Genomic DNA, 17,561 nt, shown 5'->3' on the forward strand with positions numbered 1-17,561 from the left:
TGATTTTTTTGGTTATGATCCCAAAAGCATATGTAACAAGAGCCAAGTGAACAGATAATATACAGACTGGAAGAAAATATCCATAAAGTATATACCTGATAAGAGGTTAATATCAAGAATATTGCATAATTCAAAAGACAAAAACAACAAAACAAATGATCCAATTTTAAAATAATGGGCCCACATTGTGGCACTGTGTGTTAAGCCACTGTGCAACGATGGCAAGCTAGAGGGTCAATGGTTTGAATCTCAGTTACTTTGCTTCTGATCCAGCTCCCTGCTACTGTGCCTGGGAAAGTAGCAGAAGATGCCTGAGGGCTTGGGTCCCTGCTACTTATGTGGGAGACTCAGATGGAGTTGCAGGCTCCTGGCTTTGGCCTCGCCCAGTCCTGGCCATTGTGACCATTTGCAGAGTGAGACAGCAGATGGAAAATCTCTGTCTCTCTTTCCATCTTTCCCTCTCTCTGTAACTCTGCTTTTCAAAAAATGATTTTTATTTTAAAAAATTGGTGGGGCTGGTATTATGGTGCAGCAGGTAAAGCTACCACCTGCAACACTGGTGTCTCCTATTGGCATCTATTTGAGCCCTGGCTGCTCCACTCATGATCCAAATCCCTACTAATGAACTTGGGAAAGTAGTGGAGGATGGAACACGTCCCTGGGCCCCTGCACCCATGTGGGAGACCCTGGCCAGTATACTGAAGAGAAATGTGCGTTCTCACAGCTATTTGGACCTTGCAATAGTATTCACAGTAGCTAAGATACAGAATCAACCTAAGTGTTCATCAACACATGGATAAAGAAAATTTGGTGTGTGTGTGTGTGTATATATATATATATATTTATACACACACACACATACACACAGGGGGACATTATATAGCGATAAGAAGAAAATTTTGTCAAGACTGACAACATGGATAAACCTGGAAGACATCATGTTAAAATGAAGTAAAGCCAGAAAATAATGATCTCACTCATAGGTGGAATCTAAAAACATTGAATTCAAAGAAATAGAGTGGAACAGTGGTTGCCAGGAGCTAGGGTGCCTGGTGGTGAGGGTTGGAGGATACTGATGAAAAGGTTACAAAATTTTACTTAGATCAGAGGAATAAGTTCCAGATACCTATTGTACAACACAATGGCCATAGCTAATGTGTTGATAGTGCTATAAGAGTAGATATTGATTTGTTTTCACTACAAAGATAGTAGCTATGAGAAATAATGCATATATTAATTAGCTAGGCATTGTCATTCCACAATGAATATGTACTTAAAGACATTCTATTTGCTATGGTAAATACATACATTATCTGATAATTTGAAAAATATTATTGAACTCCTTTGATTTAAAATTCCATTGGCTATTCTCTTATACTTTTGGATTAATACATTTTAAACTATTTATGTTTGTATTTATTTATTCTATTTAAAAGGCAGAGAGAGAAGGAGACACAGGCAGCTACAATGATCTTCCATCTGCAAGTTCACATCCCACATGCCCACAAGAGCTGGGGCTGAGCCAGGATGAAGCTGGGAGTCAGGAACTCAATCTGGGTCACCCACGTGGGTGACAGGGAACGAACCACTCAAGCCATCAGTTGCTCTCTTCCAGGGCGTCCATTGGCAGAAAGCTTGAATTGAGAAGAAAGCCAAGCACTTCGATACCCAATGGCATTATCCCGTGTGGACTCAAACACTGGGCCAAACTCCCAATTAGGGAGTTTGATGCAATTAAAACTATCTTGAAGGACATAGAAGATTATAGGTCTCTCGGTTTTTAAATTTTATGCCAAGTGAAATGGGAAGCCATAGAATCTTGACATGAGAAATCTGCAGTGGTATAATTAATGTTCTCAAATAAGCAGCTATGCAGTTGTGAAGATAATGTATAATCAGTCAAAACCAGATGTAAGAAAGATGAGTTTGGAGCAATTGAAGAAATCCAGTTGAATGATGACAGAGGCTGAAATCACTGGCTAATGATAAAGTTGCAATAAAGTGGAAACATTGAAGGTTTAGTTTGATGGCACAACTAACAAGTTGTAAATGAAGAAATGGAAACGAGAGGCAGAGTGTTAGAGATCCTTCCTAGGTTTTGGTTGAGCAGTTGGTGGAGTGTTTTACTGAGATAAGAAAAAAAAAAAATAACAGCACCTACAGAGATAAACTTACTGATGTTTCTACTTCCTCTTTATATTTCTAATAAGAATGTTGGCACATAGAAGTCAAGGGGAGAGTTAGTTTTCTTGTATACTTTAATCTTATCCTCAAATCATGTTATTCTTTGATCCAAATCCAGCATTGTAAATTAAACTTAACTCTGTCCCCTGATTTATTTCTATTTGCAATTGGGGGGGGGGGTAAAACATTTCTTCATCCACTCATCTTTTCTCCTCTTTCTGATTTGATTTATATTCTTGTAGAAAATCAATCAATATATTTTAAAAAATAAATTTGTTTAGTAAACTTAGTACTTTTGTTAATCCCATTTGCCCTTATTGTTGAACCAGAACCAGATTAACTCTTATTATGTCCACTGCTCTCTAAACTGCACAAGTAACTGTTATCACATACCTGACTATCAAAACCCTCTGGCTGGTGTTCAGCCTGGGGGTTGGAGTTGGAGTATCTAGATTCAAGTCTTGCCTCCACTTCCAATTTCAGTTTCTTGTGCACTCTGGGAGGCAGCAGGTAATGGCTCTAGTGGTTGCTTCTCTGACACCCATGTGGGAGACCTGGACCGAGTTCCTGGATCTCAGCTTTGGCCTGGTTCAGCCACAACCATTGCAAGTATCTGGGGAGTGAATCAGTAGAAAGAAGCTCACGGTCGCGCGCTCTCTCTCTCTCTCTCTCTCTCTCTCTCACACACACACACACACACACACACACATATACACACACGCACACAACCTCTCTCTTCCCTGCAGGAAACTGGGGAGTGAACCAATGGCTGAAAGCTCTTTCTCTTCTTTGTATCTCCCCATCCTCTGTAATTCTGTCTTTAGAATAAATAATTAAATGAATTTTTTTAAAAAGAGAATTGATGGAGAATATCATCCAGGAGGCTTGTAACTGGAGCTTTAAATATGTTAATTGTTTACTATGTTGACTGGTGAAGAAGTTATCAAGTTTTGTGCCACAAAGTTTCATTTTTCAGTTTTGTTGCATGATTTTTTAAATTAAATATTTAATGAGAATTTACAAATGATGAATTTCAAAATTAAAGTGATAAAACATAAACTAATCTAATAATTAATTTTATCATTTACATTTTTACAAATATTAAGGTAGAAGTTTAGCATTTTCTTCGAAGGAAATATCAAAAATTTTTTGACTTCGAATGTCTCAGACTGATAGTCACTTCAAAATGTCTTCAAAAGCATAAAAAATATCTATTAGAAGAGACCTATATCTTTGATTAATCTTCAAAAGAAGTGATTGAAAATGAGCTAATTAGGAAGAAATAATTATAAATATAGATTTGTCTGTCTTTTTAGCCTTTTTTTTCCATTCCAGTGCATAGTAAGTCACTTGGAACATAAATTGATGATTAGAATGATTTGTTTTATTTATTGTAAAGGTGGGGAAAGAGAGAGAGAAAGGAATGGAGAGAGAGAGACCGTCGATGCTCTGGTTTATTCTCCAAACACCTACAATAGCTGTGGCTGGGACAGGGTGAAACCAGGAGTCAGGAACTCAATCCAGTTCTCCCATGTGGGCGGGAGGAGTCCTGCTATGTGAGCCATCATCTCCTTCCACCCAAGGTGAGCATTCGCAGGAAGCTGTATCTGGAGCAGATCTGGGACTTCCACCAAGTTTCTCTGATGTGAGATGTAGAACCCTAAGCACCTCCTTAACTGCTACACAAAGAACCTATCCCTAATTTAGATAGAATAAAATATTCAAATATATGCAATTTTAAATGATGCCCACTTATGATGTAAGAGCTGGGGTAGTTATCAATATTTCTTCATTACTATTTGTAGCTTTAAACAAAAAAAAAAAGTATGATACTGTGCTGAACTTCCATTCTCAATCAAGAGAAATGTACCAAAGCTAGGCAAATTCTTTTTTAAAAGACATTTGTATTCTAAGCCTATATGTCTTGAGTGGAGGGTGACTTATGAAGCAACCACACTTGTAGATTTTGTTCTCTACCTTAGGGACATCAGAATGGCATTACTAGGTCAACTAGTGTAAGAAAATAGTAACCCAAAATTATGATGTTTCCTCTAGAAAATGCCTTGGCTCTAAGGAAATGGAATGTGAAAAGTCAGAGGAAAACTTTCACAATCCCTGTGGACTTCAGTCCAATTCAATAGTTTGACCAACCAAATAGCATGAGAATGGTTTTCTGTCATTACATGTATACTGCAGGACACACACGCATACAAACATACAAAATTCTTCATATCTTGGATTAAAAAAAGAGGACAGGGCAAAATCTGATATTTTAATGACTCATGAATTTTTATTAAAATCAGAGAGTAGGGGGAAACCTAATCATATGACAATGGTGTTTTCTGCACCTCTTTTCTGAATTTATAAGTTAGCAATTCTTTTCTGATGTGTAAACCATATCTGAGTTAATTTGGTGACAGTTCGAAGTTGGCTGTAAGCATTAGTCCTGTGTATCGATCTCAAGCCAACAACATCAAGGGCAGCCGAAAATAAAGTGCCAAACACTGAAAGAAAAACAGATTTAGTTGAGTAAGAATTTAAAGTATTAAAAAAATATGCAGCCGGCACTATGTTAAAATCACTGCCTGCATCCCATATGGGTGCTGGTTCAAATCCCGGCTGCTCCACGTCCTATCCAGCTCTGTGCTATGTCCTGGGAATGCAGTAGAAGACAGCCCAAATCCTTGGGCCCCTGTACCTGTGTGGGAACCCAGAAGTAGCTCCTGGCTCCTGGCTTCGGATCGGCCCAGCTCCAGTCCTTATGGCCAATTGGGGAGTGAACCAGTGGATTGAAGACCTCTCTCTCCCTCTTTCCTTCTCTCTCTCTGCCTCTCCCTCTCTCTGTGTGTAACTCTGACTTTCAAATAAATAAATCTTTTAAAAATATATATATATGCCTTAATGCATTTTGGTTTATCTTGCTCTTCCACTTTCCTTGAAAAACTTTAGTTTGTTTCTAGGTGCTAAAACCACCAAGTTCTTCAAAAGGAAAGTTTGCCCAAGTCTGGTTTCTATGACAATAAACTCAGAATGTTCTTGAGATGTTCAGCTCCTTTTATTATAGGCACATTAAATAACTGAGGGATCAAGAATCAGTTATCATAAAGAAAAAATATCATGAAATCCCAAAAGATCCTTTTTCTCATGGGAACACTGAAATTCCAGGAGGTAAATCATAATCACATTCTCACAGCTTTCAGTGCTGTTGAGTAGATAATCATTGCAAATCATTTCTTTCAGTGGAAGAGATATTTCAAAGAAGTGAAAAAGAACGAACTTTTTGATGTCTCCTTTGTTATTTATGTGTTGCTTACAAATGGATGAGAGGCAGTTTTGAATCTGCTATAGACACATTCACTGTACTGAATTTTTTATCTTCTAGTTATAGCTATGGACAAATGGATGAGGAATGGATTCCCCAAGTGGGAAATCAGTCACACAGAATTCAAAACAAACTCCCATTGTGAATTTCTAAGCTACTTTCGTAAAGCAAGAAGCAAAATTGGAGACTAGTGCCTAAAAATTTTCTATATTGAAGAAAAATATGTTTTTTTTCTCATTTGGGGATATGTTTATAGTTAATGTTGTATTCTTTTTATCTAGCAATTGTTACGACTTTTAGTCTATTCAGAGTTGCTAATGCTAAGTATTTGACTGCATAGACATATATTCCAAAGTTGTATTTTCTTATAAATGTAAAATTTTGATTTCTCCTGCAGTAAAGGCTGCTCTGTACAGACAATCTCTTTATGTACTTAGCCTTAGGAAGAACAATGATGCATTGGGAAATTCATGATCGTTAATCATTTAATCCATCCCATTTGTCAGATTTCTGAGCACCAATGTGTAACACTTGACTTCATAAATGGTAAGCAAAATAAATATTTTGTTGAATCGTGATATAGACAATAGATTGAGCACAGAGAACACAAAAATAGATATGTTTGTGACCCTCAAGAACCTGATAGGCTATGAGGAACACATAAAATAATAAGATTAGCATGACATGTTTCAAAAACTCTTTGGGAAATCAATAAAAAATAATTTTACATGGAAGTAGAATAAAAAATAAAAAAATTTAATGCTCTGTAATAAATAGATTTTATCTTTAAATTAATGTGTAGGAGAACTGATGGGAAATGATTTACAGTAACAAGGAGTGTGGAGTTTTGTTTTTGCTGTTGATGAAGTAAGGCTATTCTCTGGAGAACATGATATGCTAAAGCAATATTGGATATGTTAGATGATTATAAATATTTATTAACTGACATAATGTATACGTATAGTTTCTGTATCATTGCTTTGCTACGTTTTGGTTTGTTTGTTGTTGTTTTGGTAAAAAAAATTAAGGGAGATAGCTGTTGGCAATTGCGAGTCAGTCTGGGGCACTTTACTGTCACATTTGCACTCATATTCCCCACACTCCTTTTTAGACAAAATAAGCTACATAAGTCCAGGCAAAGGCAGTTGTGAGAAAAATTCAGCAGTATAGACTGCCTCTCCTATATAGAAATGAAACTCTGGTGCCAACTCTTGTGAGAACAAGTTAAGTTTTAAAATATTCATCATTTTGATAGTGTACAAGTTTTAACAGTTGATTTTCACCTTTCAAATCTCTTGATGTAAGAGCATTTTTGAGCTGTTTTTAAGCACTATTTTCAAAAGAATTAAATGTAGCTTTTCTTGATCTTACAAAAGTGTCATAAACAACCTAGCATTCATGTGTGTGAACACATTTCAAATCAAAAAAGTTTCTTAGAACCTTTCATCACTGATGCCACAATAGAATGCGGTCTTTTATTCTATCGATTCTTGCAAACTTTTCTCGGAGCTAATCAAATCCAGAAAGATGGTGATCATGAGGTTCATGGCCACTGTCTATGTGGAATTTGTTTAGTACAAAGCTCTTTGAACTCTGACGTTGCGGAGGCTTCTTCCATCAGCAAGAAGCAGAGTCTGGAAATTGCCAATTAGAGATCTGATAGCCTCTTGTTCCTTGCACTGACGCTGACTTTATCATGAGTCAGTGAAAGTCATGTCTGCCACGTAGGAACTTAAATTAGCTTAAAAACAGCACTGCCTATATTTTTTTTCTGCTTTAAAATTTAAATTTAAAATTACAGATATGAATGTACTCCCATTGTTGAAAATTTGTAGGTTCTGGAATAGTTGAATGATGAAATAAAAGAACTAGGAACACACCACTCAGCACTACTAGCAATAGTATTTTGTCAGATAAGTATACCTATGTCAATGTTTTGTAAATGATTCAAATACATTTATGTAAGACTGTTTAATGAAATATTAATCACAAAAAAGAACAGCTTAAATGACAACAATAGGGTTTCATCAAAAAATCTGGCATAAAGATGAAAATTAAAAGTGATTTAAACCCCTCAAAATTAAAAAAAAAAAAATTAAAAACCTGGCATAGCAATACAGGTAAATAATATTGACCTAGTGGAATGTATAGAGACTTACTTGTCCAATAGTACTGCCTGGCTTTAAGATGAATATGGGAGATTAAACAGAGGCACAGATGCTTTGGGAAGCTCTAAAAAGACAAGGACACTTTTTTTTTTTTTAAGGCAGACCTGCACATTTGCGGAAGCTGTAGAAGAGACAGTGGGATAGAAGACAGTCAACAAAATAGAGTTTAGAAAGCATATTGCTTAGTAGCTGGTTTAGCAGAGCAGAAAACAGTTAACTCCAAAGGTCAGCCTCGAGCTACAGGGGTGGGCTGTAAAGAGCAAAGAGTGGAGCTTGTTTGTGCTGCAAAATCCTGCTACATTTGAAGCTACAGCACAACAGGAGCTTCTGAAAGTCAAGGTGTGGGTGGGACCAAGTATAAAACAATAAAATTGTTTAAGAGGTAGGTGGACTTCCAGTGCCTTTTTAAAAAAGACTTATTTATTTATTTAAAAGTCAGAGTTACACAGAGAGAGGAGAGGCAGAGAGAGAGAGAGAGAGAGAGGTCTTCCATCTGATGGCTCACTCCCCAGTTGGCCGCAACAGCTGGAGCTGTGCCGATCTGAAGCCAGGAGCCAGGAGCTTCTTCCACGTCTCCCACACAGGGTGTAGGGGCCCAAGGCCTTGGGCCATCTTCTACTGCTTTCCCAGGCCATAGCAGAGAGCTGGATTGGAAGTGGAGCAGCCTGGTCTTGAACCGGTGCCCATATGGGATGCCAGCGCTTCAGGCCAGGGCATTAACCCGCTGCGCCACAGCGCCGGCCCCTGCCTTTTATTTCTCTACTCAGCCAGACATCTACACCTTTTCTACAATGTAGAAGACTCTCTTTCCAGAGAGGAGGGAGGAAATCATGCCTGGAGTACCAAGGACCAGAGAAGTTGGGAATCATTCCCATTCCAATCCCAGTTTCCAGAATACAACAACACGATTTTTGTAAATAAGCAAAAAACTGGATTGAAAGATCGAGGTCTTCAAATGCAAGATCTCAGAAATTTTACCTTTGAAGTACCTTATTCTAAAATACTACAGAGCATACAACACTACAAGACAAAAGGAGTCAAAACAAGGATGTCAATATATTTAAGAAACGTGGAGTCTAAAACAGACTCCAAGAATGTCACAGATGTGCAGGGAATACTTGGGATAATGACAAAGACAAATTCCAAGATGGACAAGCTTAGGCAGCAAACAGTCTACATAGGAGCAAGAGGAAGGACAGTGGCAGGAAGTGTATTTCAAAAAAAATAATTGAGAAATATATATTTGAGGGGAAAACTTTTGACTTTGTTATATTGAAAGAAGACTTAAAACTTTTCTGGTGAATCTGAAGCAAATTAAAAATAGATGTTAACTCTGACCTCAGAATCAGCCCTGAAGGCATTCTGGTCTGGCTGAAAAACCCATGAGAGCACTTCAGGCATGGAAAGCCAAGACACTGTGGCAAAAAAATGACCTACATGAAAGATCTCTGTGGGTGAGACCCAGTGGAAAGAAGTGGCCATCAAAGAAGGGAGGATAGAACTTCCACCTTGCCCTAGGCCTTGTCTAGGATCCTAGAGGCTTCCACAGCCTAGGCAGCTCATGTCAAGAACCTCAGGTGCTCACTGACATCATACATGAGAATGTTAATTGTTAAATTAACAACAGGAGTCACTGTGCACTAACTGCCCATGCAGAACCTCTGTCCTCAAAGAATTGGATTACAAGAATTAATAGCAAAATTTGATCACAAAAATTTACCTCATTTTAATGTTTTAAGTGGAGGAAATTATCTATGTCTCATAAGCTATAGTAATGTCTAAGTGCTTGCAAAAATGCACTATTCTTGGGTTCTTCTCTAAAGTTAATTCTCTAAAAAAAATAGATAAATCAAACCTCAGGAAGTTTACTTTTATTGAATTAAAAAGTACTTTCTTTCCTTATTGTACAGACAATCCTATTGGTGTTCTATTGCACAGTAGGATAATAATAGTTAACAAGAACATACTGTATTTTTCTAAATAGCTAGAAGAAAGAGTTCTGAATGTTCACACTACAAAGAAACCTTGAATATATGAAGTGATAGACACTAATTATCATAATATGATCATTAAAATGTATGCATGTGTTTAAATATTACATCGTATCCCAAAAATATGTACAATTAATTTGTCAATAAATAAAAAAATAAAAATAGATGTTAGTTGAAAACTAAGCAAGTAAAATAAAATTTATTATAAAATTTGTAACCCATGAATTTTGATATATTTAGATGTTTTGTAGGGAGGTGGTATAGAAGGAAGCCAGTGCAAAAAATATTTAAAACTGAAAAATCAAGGAAAAACAAACAGTTGTTTATTAATATGTATGCATTCATTGCAGCGGAGTTGCAAGTGATTGCCTCCAGGAAATGTGGATCCAGAGTGAGATTGAAGAGTAGTTTCAGTTGCAAATCTTTTAAGATAATGTGTCTTTTAAAATAAAATTTATGTGTAACCTTGATGAAAAACAAAAGTACATACATAATATTTCATTCCACGGGTAATATTGTATATCTTTTTACAAATAAGATTTTATGTTCTATTGTAAAGTTAGCTGGTTAGATACATATTTTTTCAAAATAAGTTTTGCAAGGGTAATATCATTGTCTATGTTCTTAATTCTAAAGAGAAAGTGTTGAATCTTTTAATTGTAATGCATATCAAAATCTTACACAAGAGCTCCTTGCTCTTACTAGTGAACAGATATGGAAAATTGAAGTTTTGATGACAAAGACTGACTCTTGAAATGTTACAGTCCAGTCTGCCAGGACGATTTTATTATCTTAGTAAGCAAAGACCAAGAACTAGCACAAAGCTTTTGAGTCAACTGTTTCTTTGTGTCAAAAGTTTTCCGCAAGAATTTCTCCTTATGACTTGACACGTGCAGCTTCTGGGTTCACGAATAATTTTCAAGGTTGAATCAAAGTTATTTTTAACCTTATTTTTCATAACTATTGAGCAACAGAAAACTTCACAATATTGCGCATTCTCTTGAAAATGTTTTATCTCCTAACAATAAAAATGACCTGAATATTTTGTGATTCCATACAGAGAAACTGTATTTTTGCATGGGCTTTGTTTTACAAAAATCTGTTACATTTTTATAATACCAACTTTTAGGTGATATTTGCTTCATTGATTTCTTATCATTAGTACCATCACAAGAGTCATGTAAATGTGTTTATTGTTTCAAAACTTGTTTTGATTAGATAAAATTCAAAAATTACAAAACTACTGTGGAGACGACTAGCCTGGCTAATAGACTTGAGGACTGAACCGTAGCAGGGGTGGGGAACTTCCAGCCTGCAGGCTGTTTCAGGCCCACAAAAGCTTCTGGTCTGTCTCTACCGGGGCAACTGCAGGCAGGACTCAAGATCCAAGAAATGACAGCAGGCTAATTTTTAAGCTGATCATGCTGTACTGCTTGTGAATGATGTTACAAATATGCAAACTGCCCTTCCATATAAAAGGTTCGCCACACCTCTTAGTGGATGGTCCCTCTAAAAACTTTAATTTGTTCCACACACCTATTTATTGAGAGCCTGTAATGTATCAGGCACTGTGCGAAGTGTACATGAGTTTACTTCGTAGGGAACCCATGATCTTAGTAGGGAAAATAGCTACAGAATCTGTTTCAAAGGTGAATTCAATTGGAACTAAAAATAAATAACACACAAGTAGTGGCAATTAAGAATAGACTGAGGAAGAACGGGGTACTACAGGGGAAGACAATCAGTTTTAGGACAGGTAAAACTTTGTCATAGTGTCTATAGTTTACCCGCATGCAGACACTATGGGTTTTTCTTTTCATTTTGTAAGATTTTATTTGTTTATTTGGGAGGCAGAGTTACAAAGAGAAGGAGAGACAGAGAGAAATGTCTTCCACCTGTTGGTTCACTCCCTAAATGGCCTCAAAGGCTGGAGCTGGGCTGATCTGTAGCCAGGATCCAGTATCTTCTTCCAGGTCTCCCATGAACGTGCAGGGGACCAACCACTTGGGCCATCTCCCACGCTTTCCCAGGCCATATCAGGGAGCTGATCTGAAGAGGAGCAGTCGGGACTCGAACCAGCGCCCATTTGGGATGCTGACACTGCAGGCAGCAGCTTCACCTGCTATGTCACAGCGCTGGCCCCACTATGGATCTTTGTAACATACAACTTGAAATAATTGATCAGATATATAAGAAATCTTCAAGAAAACTCATGAGAATGCATTTTCGGAAAAAAACTATGTGAAGACTTCAAAAATTCTATGCAAAAGTAAACATCTTTTAATTCTTTTTCCTTGAAATTTTTAAAGGGCCCTCATACAAGAGTCCGTGATTAATGATTAACAACAAAATATTATGAGGAATTGATTAGTTAGCATCTAGCCAATTCTAATCCAAAAACCAAATATCAGAGCCAGCCAAATAAGATTTCCAGGTGTTACGATCTGTAATCAGGGCCAGAGGTTTGCTAATAGCATAAGGATTGTTTAAGTGAAGTAATAAAATGCCTGGGCTTCTGGTTTGCACTGCACAGGAAGGCATTGAAAATGTTCCATCAGAATAGTTTGTAGGAAACTAGAGAACCCAGTAGCCCATGACCTTTTGGACTGTCCCCTCATCCTTGACAGTTGAATTGGCCCGTGTCAAGGAGCTTAGTGGCTGATTTTGTAGTTGGATTCAGACCCAAAGGTTAGCTGAAGGCTGCTGCTAGAGTATTATAGCTGTCTCAGGTAAACACTCAAGGTGCCGTTAGAGCCTCAGACAGACATGCAGCCAAGATTTACTGGAGCTTAGAGAGCTGTGTGGCACTCACTGTGCCTCCTTTATTGTGATTTGGTCTGGGTCCGGCTCTCTTTGGGGCACATTAGTTATCAGGGAGAGCTGGCACCTCACCTTCTTCAGCTTATAGATCTTATTGCAAATGACCACATACGTAGGTAAGTTTGTTACATATATAATTTTACTGGTTGGATGCTTCTAATACATTCATTGTCTTTATCTAATGATCCTCAATATTGACTTTTAATGAAAGTGAGTTTATTTCCATGCTTAAGGTTAATAATATATATTTATTGGTTTAAATATTCATATAATTGGTCTCAATGTCTGATCATTCCACACAAGTCAATGAAATCTGCTAACATTCCTCAATGTATAAGAGTGACTAGAGGTAATAAAAATAACCTGATGAAGAAAGAATAAATCCTTCTAGAAAATATTTTAAAGACTTTTCAAATCATGCTCAGGGTGCTGAAACTCTTCAGTGGTGATTTTAGAATATCACAGTTTCCAGTGTTTTTTCAGATGTGATGCAATGAATTCATGAAAAATATGCAAGGCCTAGGAATGCCGTTAATTATAATTATTAATTATTAATGAATGAGAGACACATTTGAAATTGCATCAATAATTTATATAGGTATCTTCAAAAATTCATATTTATGCTTAATCTGTAACATCGAAAACAGAGCAAGGATCAGAGTTTGACCACGCATTGGTAACGTGCTTGCTGGACTGAACACCGTGCCAGAGGGTAGGCCCTACACTGATGGCTCCTTTGCTCAACCCCTGTCTTAACACAGCATGGCCAGTGTGGAAGGCAGAATCCGTCTCCTGCGGGAGGCGCTGATAAGGAGTAACCAGCTTTTACACAGCTGATTCATCTTGACTACTAGAAGCCGCAGGAGCCGATTCATCCTCTGAGTAGAAGAGAATCGACACGTGGACAGGCGGAGCACGGATTGGTGGAGAGGACTATAAAGGAGAAGAGAGACAGCATGGTGGTGTGGGTAGTTGGAGAGTGCGTTGGGGAGTTCGCGGGGAAGTTCGTTGCTTCGTTCTTTCTCATTTATCTCTACTCATTCTTGCTTTGGGAGTTCTCTGTTTGCTCATTCTTACTTTACTATAGAAAAGACTTGTAAAAAAAGGGAACAAGCGTCCGGTCCGGTGCTGCTCCTCCACGTGCGGAGGAGCAGCAGGCCAGGTCCAGAATGGCTGGCCTTTGAGATCATTCCTAATCCAGTGGAGCACAAGTTGCCAGAACTTAGTGGACCATGCCTTGGTAGTAAAAATTATTGTTGTTGATGTTGTTGTATTGAAAGGAATCTGAGAACCAGAGGCCTGGCAGGAATTGAACTAACGGAGGAGAGTTTAAAGATCAGATGATTTATAGAGATTCCGGCAGGGTTAGGAAGACTACCCTGGGCTGAGTCGTAGCTCAGGGATTCTGTCAGCATAATTCCTCAGTCCAAGACAGCCTGGGGAGCGAGGACTACTATGAAAGAGGTCATCTGACAGAAACGATCAAAAGTCCTCTTTGGGGGCCAGCACTACGGCGTGGGAGGCTAGCCTCCACCTGCGGTACCAGCATCCAATATGGGCCCCAGTTTGAGTCCCAGCTACCCTTCTTCCAATCCAGCTCTCTGCTAATGGCCCAGGAAAGCAGTAGAGAATGGCCCAAGTACTTTGGCGTCTGCACCTGCATGGAAGACCCAGAAGAAGCTCTTGGCCCAGCTGTGGCCATTGTGGCTATTTGGGGAGTGAACCAGCAAATGGAAGACTTTTCTCTCTATCTCTCCTCTCTGTCCATAGTTCTACCTCTCAAATAAATAAACAAAATCTTCAAAACATTCATCTTTCTACAAGTGCCTTAAGCATCCTACAGCACCCCTCTAGGGAGCAGACAAGTTATAAAGACCCCAAACTTGCTTGCCCCCACTTTTAATCTGCGGGAATTCCTATGGGCAGAAACCAACTAAAAGAGGGCTAGAAACTTGGAAATGTTGAGTATAAAAGTGTAGAAAGGGAATGTGCTGGGGAATAAGAAAAATATTCAAAGAGAAAAGTAAACACTTTTGATTGATTAGCAAAGTATTTTCCGCTATCATTACAGAACACCACTCTTGAGGCATATTTCGCATTGTAGAGTGGCTCACTTAACAGAAACCTCAAACTGAGACAGGTAAGTGCCATCCTAACAGCTGAAGTTGGAGAGATACACTACATTTTCCATTTGTCTTTACAGATGGGGCTTGCATGATAGCAATCATGTGACACACATGAATTTGAGGCTCAGTTTCATGGGAAGAGGGGATCTGGCATCCATTTTGCTGGGACTGCAGAGGCAGCATGAATCTGACTGAACAGCCATGGTAACAGCCTCCTGACCACTACAGAAGCAGTGGCTCTCCTAGTGACCCCAGGGCTGCCACACGCTCACATCAGGGTGAACTACTTTTTTCCAAAACACCTAAGTGGTTTCTGTTGTCTGCAACTGAGAATCTCAGACAATGCAACACTTTTAAGCACAGCAGTGAAAGGTTTGTCATTCTGACAGGGGTTTGACAGAGCATTCTCATCACATTCAACTTTCCATAAAGAAATCATTTTTATACTTACCCTGTCTGAAAGTGAGAAATAAAGATTTTATGGATATATGTGAGGAGAAAATTGCAAATTTAATCTTTTTGCTTATTTCAACTGTAGATATACTCATTGGTTTCAGAAAAAAATGTAACAGAACTTAATATGTATTTAAATTATCATATTCTCCTTATAAAAATTAAAATAAATAAGGCTGGTGCTGCGGCTCACTAGGCTAATCCTCCGCCTTGCGGCGCCGGCACACCAGGTTCTAGTCCCGGTCAGGGTGCCGGATTCTGTCCCGGTTGCCCCTCTTCCAGGCCAGCTCTCTGCTGTGGCCAGGGAGTGCAGTGGAGGATGGCCCAAATACTTGGGCTCTGCACCCCATGGGAGACCAGGATAAGTACCTGGCTCCTGCCATCGGATCAGCGTGGTGCGCCGGCCGCAGCGCGCTGGCCGCGGCGGCCATTGGAGGGTGAACCAACGGCAAAAGGAAGACCTTTCTCTCTGTCTCTCTCTCTCACTATCCACTCTGCCTGCCAAAAAAAAAAAAAATAAATAAATAAGTAATATATCCTGGGGCCAGTGCTGTGGCAAAGTGGGTAAAGCCACCACCTGCAGTGCCAGTATCCCATGTGGGTGCAGGTTCAGGTCCCGGCTGCTCCATTTTCAATCCAGCTCTCTGCTATGGCCTGAAAAAACAGTATAAAATGGCCGAAGTCCTTGGACCCCTGCACCCATGTGGGAGACCCTGAGGAAGCTTCAGGCTCCTGGCTTCAGATTGGCACAGCTCTGGCCTTTGTGGCCAATTGTGGGGTGAACCAGTAGATGGAAGACTTCTCTCTCTCTCTCTCTGACTCTCCTCTCTCTGTGTAACTCTGACTTTCATATAAATAATAAAATAAATCTTTAAAAATAAGTAATATATTCTTACACTAGCACTTACTATTATCTGTAGTGTGATAGGTGAGACTGACCCATAGCAATTCTTATGTCACTCAAGGGTCCAGAAAAATCAGTAGAACATGTTTGTAATAAAAATTACTGACCTGCCAAGATTTTCCTTCAATGCTCTGGGTTAAAACATTTATATATCAAAAGATTTATACAAAAATTCACATCAGTGAGCTTCAAAGCAGATTAAAGACAAGCATGAAAAAAAAACAAGTAAATAAACAAACCAGAAAACTCTTTTCAGATCTATAAATGAGAACAAGAGTATGACTGGTAAAATCTGTTTCCAAGTGTTTGTTACGGGTGAAAAGCTGACTTCACACCCAGTGAATGATGACTGACATATTTATATGACAATTCTTCTGGTTATTACTGTATGTTTCCATCTTCCATAACAGCTTCTGGCCCTCAGAGTTCTTTAAAGGAAAAGTGTGATGGACATCTCTAATAAACCTCTTCTGATGACCTCCAAACGCAAGTAAACTCTGACCTCCGGATATCTCACCCTGACTGGTTGTTACAAACATTGTAAACCTATCGCACATTCCCGTATATTTTCTAATTTGTGAACACAGAGAGGAATGCTGTGGGAACTACAGCCTAACTCAGGGACGGAAGAACACAACAGAGCCCAGATGCATTAGGGTTCTCTTAGCCTCTAGGCGGAAATGATGAAACTAATTGTGCAGAATTAGACCTCCAGCCATCAGGACAAACACTGAAAGGGAGAGGGATTTTTAAACCAAACGCTCAGCTTTGCAGGTGATAACTTGGGAAGAACAAGAACGGCTCAAGAGGAGAGGGCCAACCTGGCACGGTGTGCAGCCCCACTGTGGGGAGATGTTTGTTCACTTATAAGAATTCCTGCAGTTCCAATAATTGATTCCAAGAATGCCAGCATGAGGAAAAGTAAAATAAGGTGATAGACAACTATGGAGCAGAAACTACAAAGTGGAAGGGCTCAAAGTTTTGTGAGCTTCAGAATCAGTTTCTTTTTTTTTTCTTTTTTTTTTTTTTTTTTTTCCCTTTGGACAGGCAGAGTTAGACAGTGAAAGAAAGAAACAGAGAAAAAGGTCTTCCTTCCGTTGGTTCACCCCCCAAATGGCTGCTACGGCCAGCACTGCACCGATCTGAAGCCAGGAACCAGTTGCTTCCTCCTGGTATCCTATGCGGGTGCAGGGGCCAAGCACTTGGGCCATCCTCCACTGCACTCCCAGGCCACAGCAGAGAGCTGGCCTGGAAGAGGAGCAAGCGGGACAGAATCCGGCGCCCCGACCGGGACTAGAACCCGGTGTGCCGGCGCCGCTGGGGAGGTTTAGCCCAGTGAGCCGCGGCGTCGGCCCCAGAATCAGTTTCTAATCCAACAGTACTGGGATGGAGGCCCAAGGAAGCTGATTCCGAACGTGTTCCAAGTGGTGCAGATGCTGCTGCTCTGAGCACTACACTTTAAAAATACCTGTACTGAATAAATGGTCATGGTTCTTCAAGAAGGAGAGATGTCCTCATCAACTAGGAGTCCTATTGTGTGCTTTGGTAGGAAGTCCTTAAAAAGACCAGTGCAATAACAGAAAGAACAGAGTA

At 39.2% G+C, this 17,561-nt stretch overlaps 1 protein-coding gene across 1 annotated transcript in view; it reads right to left on the bottom strand.

The window, feature by feature from the left end:
- The window catches only part of CNTNAP2 (contactin associated protein 2), a 2,389,242-nt gene that overhangs the window by 1,559,924 nt on the left and 811,757 nt on the right, over positions 1-17,561 (bottom strand). The gene's annotated exons all lie outside the window — the stretch shown is intronic.

Source organism: Oryctolagus cuniculus, chromosome 3 (genome assembly GCF_964237555.1).
Source record: "Oryctolagus cuniculus chromosome 3, mOryCun1.1, whole genome shotgun sequence".
Lineage (NCBI taxonomy): Eukaryota > Metazoa > Chordata > Mammalia > Lagomorpha > Leporidae > Oryctolagus > Oryctolagus cuniculus.